The sequence below is a fragment of the Mesoplodon mirus genome, assembly GCF_964341445.2.
Source record: "Mesoplodon mirus genome assembly, chromosome: 5".
Taxonomy (NCBI): domain Eukaryota; kingdom Metazoa; phylum Chordata; class Mammalia; order Artiodactyla; family Ziphiidae; genus Mesoplodon; species Mesoplodon mirus.
The window spans coordinates 154,006,393-154,018,609 of NC_138980.1; positions in this window are offsets into that span (position 1 = coordinate 154,006,393).

The following is a 12,217-nucleotide window of genomic DNA, read 5'->3' on the forward strand; positions in this document are numbered from 1 at the left end:
CCTCGGGGATCACCACCTCACACTGCATGCTGCTGTCCAGTATCTAAAAGCAGTTGCCTCACATATTTTGTCCAATTTTTCTGGTTAAGGCATGCAGGCTAGTCACGTGCCAGTTACTTTGTCATAGCTGCAAGTGGAAGTCTTGTCTTGGTCTCAGTCAATTTTACATCCATACAGCAAACCTGAAAATAAGGACTGAAGGAGGGTAGAGCATGTCAGCAGAAGACTGATGGTCCTAGGCAGTCTCCAGCCTCTAGCTTGAATATGTTCTCTTAGTCTTCAAAAAACTGCAGTATGGCAGTTTTGTAGTGTGCCTGACAGGAAACATCCTTACAAGGAAGGGTCTAGACTGCATACCTTCCAAACAAGGGTTAAAAGAAGCAGTTTCCGTATCTAGATTTCAATCACTTACCATGCTTGGGAATACCTCCAGTTATCAAAAGGATTCCCCAATTTCTCAAAACAATATTATTTTGCTCACATTTTTATTAGAAAATATGTTATACAGCATTTAGTATCATGTATATCTAAACTAAAGCCACATCTCAGTGTGTAGGTTAGGAATGAATCTTTATATATGGGGCCTAGGGCCAACTTCCATGGCAGGAGTTGCCTAGTTGAAGGGAAAAATTTTATGTAGGATTTTAAAAAACTGATACTAATTTAAAAAGAAGTATTTAAAGTATATTCAAAGTCAGTAAAAGTAAAAACAAGCTAATTAAAATAACCAGCGTTAAGAATTTTAAAATGGTAAAATATTTTACCTTCTGATAAATTTTTATTCCTTCTAAGAACTAAGTGAAAGGATAATAAAAGAATTTTTTAATGTATAAATCAACACAAACGAAGAGAATTGGAGAGGAGATATCACCGGAGGAGAGAAGTCACAGGAGGTGTAAGAGGGTGAGGAAGCCATAATTGAATTTGTGCAGAAGAGGATAGTGATGAAAAGTGAATTTAAGACTCAGAGATGACAAGCACAAAAAGGGACCCAGTGAGACAATCACGGTGTAAGTCTTAGAACAGTTGCAACTTCTCATCTCCGTATCCCTTGTGCAAAGAGCTCCCAGTAGCTATGCCCGAGGCAGGAGTCCAACTTCCCACCTGATTACCTTAGAGCAGAGATCAGCAAATCTGGCCTGCTTTCTGTTCTTGTAAATAAAGTTTTACTGAAAGACAACCTGCCCATCCATTCACATGATATCTATGCTGCTTTTGCTCGTCAGTGGCAGAGTTGCATAGTTGCTACACAGACCTTGTGACTTGCAAAGCCTAAAATACTTATTTTCTGACTCTAGAGAAAGTTTGCCAACCAGTGCTCTAGAGTAGAGCTCACCAGATGAAATCCACCTATAAACTTTCAGAGCTTCAATAAAGAGCTTCAATAAACTTTCTAGTACCTTGCTCAAAAACCTGAATGGACAGTTAGGCATCACTTGACGCAAAGAGAAAGCCCTTTTCATGAAAGGGAGAGTCAAAATTAAATAGGCAAAATAACAGACAAAAAGATCATGCAAGAAATAGAACAAGTGGTTTTTTTAAAGTTAACAAATTGGAAGGCTCAGGCAATGACAGAGGAAGCCCTATTCTCACATATCTGTTAATAAAGAAGACATTTCTTATTGGTGAGTGGCAAGAGTTCAACATCAATTGATTCCTATTTTAAAAACGAGTATACACGCATTCCCCAAGTATATGTGTGGTCTCTTTGTCCCTACTTCTGGCTTTTGATGAGTGAGGGGCAGCTACTTCAGGAAGCTAAGTAGATTAAATGTTTGCTTGGCAGAGCACTCCACCAGAAGATGGGTGGGTGTCTAGATTTGGGGCAAATGGCAGCAAGCTGGACTGTGGTTGCCGGTCCAGGCTACAATATGTTCTCTACTCTGGCTCTACTGACAATAAAGCTGTTAGTTTTATCTGTATCTGACTTCAGTTTATAATTCTAATCAGAACTCCAAGGAGTGAGGAATGTGATTTATCAGCCTCCTTAAATCTGAACACGTGAAGCATTGGCTGTGGCTTGAGCCCAGGCCTCCAAATGGTGACAATGCTACTTTTTAATCAGATAGATAGATATGAGATTGTTGCATTCATAAAATAAAACAAGTTACTGTATGAAAGGAGCAATCAGAGAACAAGAAGAAACTCTTTGAAATTTAGAATATAGCTGAAATAAAAATTTTAATAGCAGAGTTAGAAGATAAAGTTGAAAAACTCTCAAAGATAGACTCAAAAGACCAAAAAAAAAAAAAAAAAACAAAAAACGTAACTGAGGAGATCAGTCCAGGAAGAATAATATCTAACAGAAATTATAGAGAGGGGCTTCCCTAGTGGTGCAGTGGTTAAGAATCCGCCTGCCAATTCAGGGGACACGGGTTCAATCCCTGGTCCAGGAAGATCCCACATGCCGCGGAGCAGCTAAGCCCATGCACCACAACTACTGAGTCTACGCTCTAGAGCCTGTGAGCCACAACTACTGAGTCCATGTGCCACAACTACTGAAGCCCATCCACCTAGAGCCCATGCTCCACAAGAGAAGCCACCGCAATGAGAAGCCCGTGCACAATGAAGAGTAGCTCCTGCCCGCCACAACTAGAGAAAGCCTGTGCGCAGCAACGAAGACCCAACACAGCCAATAAATAAATAAATAAATAAATAAATTTAAAAAAATTATAGAGAGAAGAAACCAAGGGGAAGGAATTATCAAAGAAAATTCTCCATAGCTAAGAACACAGATCAAAAGTCTATAACATGCCCTGTAGAATGAATTTCACAAAGAGATCCACTAAGAAACCTCATAGTGAAATTTTACAATATGAGAAATAGAGAAAATATCCTAAGTTTCTAGAGCGGGAAAGCACAAGTCATAAACAAAGGAATAATCATCAATATGGTAGCAGCCCTCTTAACAGCAACAACACAGGCTAGATTATGGTGAAAATACTTTCAAAGGGAAAATTTTCAATTTAGAATTCTAGACCCAGCTATCAACCATGAGGTGAGAATAATGACATTTTCAGACATCTAATGATTCGAAAATTTTGTCCTTATGTGTCCATTCTTAGGAAACTACTGCAGGATATGCTCAAGCAAACTGAACATTTTTAAGCAAAAAGGAGGAAGTTTTGGGTTCGAGACATGGGTTCTGGATCCTACCAGAAGAGGGGTAGAAAAAGTCTGGTAGAACACCTTTGCAGCAGTCCTGAAAAATTGGTCCAGATTGGTGCAAAAGTAAGAACAGCTCCAGGAAGGAGTTTCTTGATGGAGGAATGCAGGAGGGGCAGGGGGGAGAAGACTCAAACAAATGAATGATATGAAAGAAATCTGCAATTCTTTTGGAGCTCTATGTGGAAATTATGTAAGTGAAAAAGCAAAGCAATTTCACTAAAAGGAAAACAAGAATATACAATAAAGGAAATGTATTCATAGTAAACAGCTCTGATTGAACAATATTTACATAGTTTTATATTACACAAATGCTTATTAAATATAGTGATATCCATACTGGGAGGAGAGGGAAAGACTATAAGAGCCAAGTCTTTATCTATTATAAAAAAGTCAATAGGGGACTTCCCTGCTGGTCCACTGATAAAGAATCCACCTTCCAATTCAGGGGATGCGGATTTGATCCCTGGTCAGGGAACTAAGATCCCACATGCTGTGGGGCAACTAAGGCCGCGTGCTCTAGAGCCTGCATGCCACAACTAGAGAGAAGCCTGCACACTGCAACAAAATATCCCACATGCCTCAACAAAGATCCCGTGTGCCGCAAAAATAAACTAAAAAAAGTCAATAGATGATAATATAATTCAATATCTAAGTTCCAGAGTTAATAAATTGCAACAGTACATTCTTTAGAAATATGCATGTTAACTACCCAAAGAAATCAGAGTGGTTGCCTGTAATTATATTAAAAGCCTGTCTCATTAAAATCTATCTTGGAATTACTCTGAACTGTATAAAAAGCAGGATTTTAAAGATTCAGTTGACAGTTTTAAGCTATCCAAGACTATTTTTCTCTTTTTTGGTTCCTTTCCTCACTTCAAATCATGGTTATTCCTCATGGGCTGTCCTCCAGATGAATCAGGGGTAAGTCATGTTGTCTTTTATGTGGATATCTACCCAGGAATACTTGTCTCACTCATCAAAACTTACTAAGGAAATTCACACCTGTTCTCTCCTCATTACAATTTAATTTTTAATTGTTGGCCATTATTTTAGCCTACCAAAGCTATGTGACCCACTTAAACATCCTAACCACTTCTACAAATAAGGCTACTTCTCTCCTTCTACCACCACCACCCCAGCCAGAGTTATCATCATCACCTTCCACAGGGCGTTATTGGTCCCCCTCATATCATTGTCAGTGCTCTTTAAAAAAATGCAAATCTGGACTTCCCTGGTGGTGCAGTGGTTAAGAATCCGCCTGCCAATGCAGGGTACACGGGTTCAATCCCTGGTCTGGGAAGATCCCACAGGCCACAGATCAACTGAGCCCATGTGCCACAACTACAGAGCCTGCGCTCTAGAGCCTGCGAGCCACACAACTGCTGAGCCCATGCGCCACAACTACTGAAGCCCATGCTCCCTAGAGCCTGTGCACCACAACTACTGAGCCTGCATGCTGCAACCACTGAAGCCCGCGTGCCTAGAGCCTGGGTTCCGCAACAAGAGAAGCCACCACAATGAGAAGCCCTCGTACAGCACCAAAGAGTAGCCCCCGCTCTCCACAACTAGAGAAAAAGCCCGTGCACAGCAATGAAGACCCAATAAAGCCAAAATAAAATAAGATAAATAAATTTAAAAATAAATAATTAAAAATGCAAATCTGACTTCACAGAACCAAATCCCCGTTCCACTTCCCACCTATCTTAATTTCTTAATGGCTCCCCATTGCTCATAGGACATCCTTAACATGGCCTACAAAAGCATGATTTGGCCCATCATCTATTTCATCAGCTTCATCATTACTCTTTTTTCTCTGCCATTCACAGGAACTGCAAAGCTTTAAGCGATATGCTCTTTTCTTCAGGCCCTTTGCATATGCCATGTCATCAATTTGGGATTCTTCTTGCATCCCCTTCTTTCATCTAATTTTTTTCCCCTCAGACTTTATAGAGTTCAACCATCATGTCCCCTAAGGAATGAACTGCTAGGAACAAAAAAAAAAAAAAAAAAAAAAGAGAAGTTTTCCCTTTTATCAGTGGTTCAGCCAACATTATTTGGTGTCTATTATATATATTACATGTCAGGCTTTATCCGAGCGTTCGTTTCACTTGGAGAAGGAAGACTTTCTGGTCTCCCCCAGCCCTCCAGACTATTTTAGTGCTACATACTCTCATGATTTCTTTTCCTTTTCCTTTTAAGCACTCATTTCAACTGTAACTTAATAACTGTATAATTGTGTACTTTGTGGTTCATTTCCTATCTCTTCCACTAGAAACACAAGCTTGTTGCCAATGGGTCCAGCACAGTTTGTTGCTGATAGTATGCACTCAGCAAATACTTGTAAAATGACTGAATTTGCAAAAACTAAAAATAATGAACCAGTGTCAATACCAAGTGATCTTCAAGACAAAGAGTATGACAGGAAAAAAAGAGGTAGAATCTAATGCTTTAAGCTCAGGAAAGAAGTGCAGAATGTAGCCTGTGATTCCTTCATCTCTGCAGCACCAAACTCCACCTGTTTGCTTGACTCATTCATTCCTACGGCCACCTTCCCTACCTGGTTTCCAGAACCACTCTCCCTCAGAAATCCCACACTCCTCTCTCCAACTTTATCACTCCACTATTCCGCTTCTGCCACTCTCATTCTACTTGCTCTCCCACTTCATGCAGACCTCTAAACTTTGATCTTTCCATTTTCTCTCAATCCAGCTCTTCAACTATACCCCCAACAAAGGCCGGCCTGCCCCTGGCTCACTGATGAGTCACTCCTGCTGTGCAGCTGAGTGCTGCTGGGGAAAATAATGCAGTTTGGCATCTTCACAATCCTCCACATTGTAGCCAGTGAGTGCTTTTTCTGAACCACGGCCCTGAGGATATTTACTGTTTAAAGCCCTTCCAAACTCTTAAATATGGGGTTTTAGGCCTTTTATTATCTGCTTTTCTCTCTAGCTTCACTACTCAGCATTTCAGTACTCTTGTTGTCTCTCTTCCCGCCCTTGCCACTCTCCCTGATTCTCATTTATTTCTCAACTCAACCACCATCTGGCTTTGCTCTCATCCTCCCTGAAACAACTCTCCCTAAAATTTACCATTTACGTCCTGAACGGCGAGATCAAGCATTTTTCATTCTCAGTCTTACTGTGGCATTTCACGTGCTGCTCTCTACCTTCTGGAAACTCTCTAATCCCTTAGTTCTGGATTCTTTCCAGAGTCTTCTAATCATTTCACCTGCTTCCATCACAAATGCATTTTTTCTTGCTGCACCTTAAATGTTAGTAGCCTCCAAGGTTGCTCTTTGGCTCTGCATTGATTGCTGTAACTACAGCTTCCGTGGCTGATGAATCCCAAGTGTAGCCCCTGACCAAACGTCCCCCCGAAAGTGCCATGTTCCCACCTTTTGCACAACACCTGAACATCCCATAGGCACTCACTTTCAACATATTTAAACTTGAACCTCGTCATCTAAAGTAGAGAAACCCGATAGCTGTTCTAGACAACTGTCTTCTTTTACCTTATCAGTCAACTGTCAAGTCTTGCTGTTTTTAGTTCCTAAATACATCTGCAATCTCTGCAATCTTCTTTATCCTTACTACCATCATTATCCTAGTTCAGGCTCTAACCATCCCTGAGACTATATTGCACTAACATCCTCTTCTTGACACACTTAAATCTATCCTCTAGTAGCAGTCAGACTGAACGTGCAGTAATCCCTTAAGGTCCCTCCACTCTCTACACATTTAAATTCTCAAAATTCTATACTTACCTCTCCTTAGTTCTGTAACTTCATTGTTCGATACTTTACTACCCACACCCTGTGCTGCTCACACTTCAAGTTCCCACTTAGCATGGCTAAATGATTTTATTTACCAAACTTCATATAACACTTATTTCAGAAACAATGGCTTCAGACTATGTCTTCTGACTTCTCATCAATCCAAGTTTTAGTCTTCTATATCAAGCCAGGTAATGTAAAAGATAATTAAAAATAGAACACATAAAATATTAAATTTTGGGCTTCCCTGGTGGTGCAGTGGTTAAGAATCCGCCTGCCAATGCAGGGGACACGGGTTCGAGCCCTGGTCCAGGAAGATCCCACATGCCGCGGAGCAACTAAGCCCATGCGCCACAACTACTGAGTCTGCGCTCTAGAGCCCACAAGCCACAACTACTGAAGCCTATGCGCCTAGAGCCCGTGCTCTGCAATAAGAGAAGCCACTGCAATGAGAAGCCCGCGCATAGCAACAAAGACTAGCCCCCGCTCACCACAACTAGAGAAAGCCCGGGTGCAGCAACGAAGACCCAATGCAGCCAAAAAATAAATTAAAAAAAAAAATATATATATATACATACTACATTTTACCATATCCATTTATCTAACAGGATGGTAGGCATCTCAAAAGTTACATTTAGTCATCAAGTAGCCTTCATTCAGATCTCAACGGGTGACTGAAGAATGACCTGACAGACGAAATCTTCCTTATTAAGAACATCTGGAGGGTTGCTCTTGGCTCACTCTTGGCTCTAAGTAAGTATGTAGCTTATAGGTAACAAGTCACCTCTTTGAGCTTCAACTTCACCTTAAAAAGAAGGGTTTGGATTAGAAAGTATCTCTTAACTTGTAACCCATAGATTTTCAAGTCAGGTCATTCATACATAGACCTGGGTGGGGTAACCATAAATCCCTTGAAATTGTATGCACAATTCTGGATATAAATTTGTTCAGTTTTCTAAGGAGAGAGAGTTCATGGTTTTCATTAGGTTCTCAAAGAAGTTCATGAATTACAAAGTGGTTAAGAACATCTGGATCAAAGGATTTCTCAGATTCCTCATATTGTGTAATTCTGTATTTTTAGAACTATGGAATGTGCAGGTCCACTGTTGGTTTAGCTTTTATGACAAACTTAGATTATAATGACTTTTCCCTTTCCTTTATTTCAGAATCTAAATCTAATAAGGGTAAGCCTAAATTAGAATTCTAGGCAAGTTATGATCAAGCCAAACTTACAGGCATGTCTTAGCAGAAGAAAGGCTAATGTCAAAGGTGAAGACCCTAGAACTACTTGACAAAGTAACACAAAATAACTTTTGATTTCTAAGGGTCTAAGTGACTGAGATTAAACAATGACTGAAAAAAGTAACAAATACAAACCCAGAGGCAAAATTCCATTCAGCAAAAACTGTAATGCCTATGAACTATAGAGTAAAAAATAATCAGAGTTTGTAGTCCACTTATTTCAAACAATAATTAACACAAAAGTTTCTAACAGAGGGACTATAATCCTAGAGTATCCTCTGTTATCTATTTAAACCTCTGTTTCCTTACTTCAGTTCTTTATCTCCAATTGCCTGCTTGGCATTTGCCAAGTAGAATTCAAAGGATGTTTATCACCATCTGTCTGAAAACTAGACCTATCTCCTTACTTCATTCTCTCTGTAATGGTACCTCTGTTCTAGTTATCCATGCTCAAGAATAAATACATGAGTTTAGATGAGAGACAATGACTCTCAAATGTACAATAAATTCAGGTAAGAAAAATGATTACAAACCAGAAAATAACTGTTATCCCTCTATTTAGAATTAACTATTTTCTTAAGAATCCAAAGACTTTCTTCATGAAAAATTTGCAAAAGGCAGATGAAGATACATATAAAAACTAAAAAAAGACATTTTTTGAGGAAAGTGAACATATGAACACTTACTGGATACTTGAGGTCAAGGAGTATTTAACATTTAAAGATATTTTTATAGATGAAATAATATGATGCTTGGGATTTGTTTCAGAAAAATGAGGGAGTGTATAGGGTATAATGCAAACAAGCTTGATCAGAAATTCAGAATTGATTGAAACTGAGTGGTAAATACATGGTGGTTCCATAACAAAAAGTTAAAATAGTTAAATTCTGATGAGAAAAAAAACTGTGTGCATATGGCATCACTATGAGCAACGAAGCCATACACAACAGGAATCTTAAAAAGGAAGGGTAGGTTGGTGGTTTTCTCTTGGTTGTCATGCAAAACGTATGAGGATTTTATGACCACTTGGTCAATAAACTATACAAACTGGAATTTGGTCAGTGACCTTTCTATCATACCAAATTTACACACAAATGTTTCTCAGATGGGACCAATAGGACAACTGAATAAAACTTCACATATATAAAAATAAAATCAATTTGTGTAATAAGTATCTCCTATGACAAAAATTAGCTAAGGGTTAAACAAAGTTTTAAAATGAGCAAGGCAAAAGGTTCATACAAGCAGAACTTTTGTAGAGCAAACATTACTATCGAATGTTTCAAATTATTATTTTAAATGGGTCATCTGATGCACTTTATATTTGCAAAAGTAATCTTATTCCAGTTGATATCAATATTTCTAAAGATGCAGACTACCTGGACATTAAGATAGGAACCAGGATGAGTGTTTTATGCAACTAAAAATGGTGTGTGGAGGAGGGAGAACCATACACCTTCCTGGTTAAATTCACTTTCTAAATGAACGTATGATAAATTTGCTTGCTGGTCATGAAATCTATTGGGTTGGCCAAAAAAGACTTACCTGTCTTCAAGAAATAGACTACAGTTGTTAAAAATTGCTGTGTGCTTCAGTTTACCTGCTAACAATTCAAATACTCAACATATTAATAGAATAAGCATATACTACTTTCCCCTAAAAGTTCAGTATTTCTTCTCCTAGAGATTACTAAATTCTATTTTCTGCATTTGTATCTTGGTATGGATTTTTAAAAAACGACCCATTCGTCAAAATAATAACAAATAATTTAAATAATATTAAATTTCATATTAATATAAAAAGTGAAGGCATACTTAGAAAAGTTCATTTCAAATATAACCTCTTTTCAATACAAATCAATAAAACATGGTACAGCTTACTACTTATCAACAAACTATAGATTGAAATTTGTAAATTCCCAATACACTTCAAAATTTTGATTTTGTACAATTGACTGCCAAGGCCTTAACTTATTTTAGTGTTAAGACCTAAAATCACATTTGAGAAATCTTTTTGAAAACCTTGGTTTGTATATTTAAGGGTTTCATCAATTATATCAATATTAATATATTAATAGCTAAAATATTGGAGCTTAGAATAGATGGCAAATTCCTGAAGACAGCAATTCATCTATGACCAAGCTAACAGAAGCAATACTCTAAATAGGATCCCCAAGTATATATACTCCAAGGATCCTTTAAGAACTGATTTACTTTCAAAAAGTATCATCTCCTTTAATGCTTGATGTTCAATTAGCTTAGAGTAGTGAGATGCAATTACTCCAACTCCAAATTTAAATCCTTATTATAACATTTAATTTAAGCAGATTACTGAATCCTGCTGAGCGTTTTCCTTATCTACAAAATGGGGAAAAAAGATTTAACTAGCAGAGTTTTTGTAAAAATTAAAAGACACCATGGGGACTTCCCCGGTGGTGAAGTGGTTAAGAATCCACCTGCCAATGCAGGAGACACAGGTTGGAGCCCTGGTCCGGGAAGATCGCACATGCCGCGGAGCAACTAAGCCCATGTGCCACAACTACTGAGCCTGTGTTTCTAGACCCCGCATGCCCAAACTGAAGCGCACATGCCTAGAGCCCGTGCTCCGCAACAAGAGAAGCCACCTCGATGAGAAGTCCATGCACTGCAATGAAGAGTAGCTCCCACTCGCCCCAACTAGAGAAAGCCCGCACGAAGCAACGAAGACCCAACACAGCCAAAAACAAACAAATAAATGTTCCTTAAAAAAAAAAAAAAAAAGACATCATGCATCACTGAATGTCAGCATTCAAAACTGGCTGTTTTTTTTTTTTTTTTTTTTTTACCCACAACTCTATTCTTTAAAACTCTAGAGGCTGGGTTTTACATTCTACTTTTCCTAACTGGTATATTACTCTTATTGATATATCATTGTTGTTTTCAAAAGCCACCTCAAATCTTTTGCTGATAAAACAAACTCCAAAGGTGAAAAAACCCAATCTATAATAGTTTTTCCCCACGTAGTTCATAGCAAAAAGGAAGAGGAAACATGCAATTAAGTGGAAGAAAAAGAAGAATGAGAAAACATTTCCTTCAAGAAAATGTTCTGAAATAATTCCACATAGAAAATGGATCCTGTAAAGGTATTTTCATAGTGGTTTAATAGGTGTTCACAAAAAGGTATTTTATGGCAATGTCACTCTTCCTCACAAATTGAGTATCTTCATTTATTGGCCAATTTCATAAAACTTAACATTCTAGAGGTCAGATTTTAAAAAGCTGACTTAAAAATAGTACATATTTTTAAAAAGACTTAACTTTGAAACAGACCTCATCCCCTGTAAATTTTAGGCATTACTATTTCTCAGCATCAACTATGCAAATCAACTAATTAAATACCCACCTCCCCATCTGTAGTAACAGATAAACGACAACTGCTCCCAAAAGATGTATAAAACATTTAGAATAGAAAATGAGTAAACATCTCAACTAGTAAAATTACTCCTTTTTCAGCATTAAAAAATAACTTGTGAAAAATGTAATGTTATCATGAAGTGTCATAGTCATCTCAATTCTAGTTTGAAAATAACACATGGCATAATTTTAACTAAGAGAAATGCTAGTTTTCCAAAATAGCATGATTGTTCTTTCCCGAAGACTGTTACCTTTTCCCAAGGTTTAAAAAATAAATATTACCATCATGACATTACTAGAAAGAAATTGAAGCATACAAGGAATAAACTATAGTTTCTTTTTATATCAAAATGTACTCTTGAAAATGTGTTTGGCACAGTGCTAAATCATATATAGTTAATACTAAATATTGCAGGATACAATAAAACCCTGGAATTAATTGTTTACACCCTCTTATGGGAATGAAAATAATAGATACCAATTATTCAGAAGTCAGCCTATACAAACTGTATAAACAATATTTTATGTTTTGTTTTGAAAACCAGTGATATAATAAATTTTACATAAAAGACTGCAAAATAATATAAATGGATTTAAACAGATCTTTACAATAAGAAATTCAAATGGAAACAGACAAGTAACA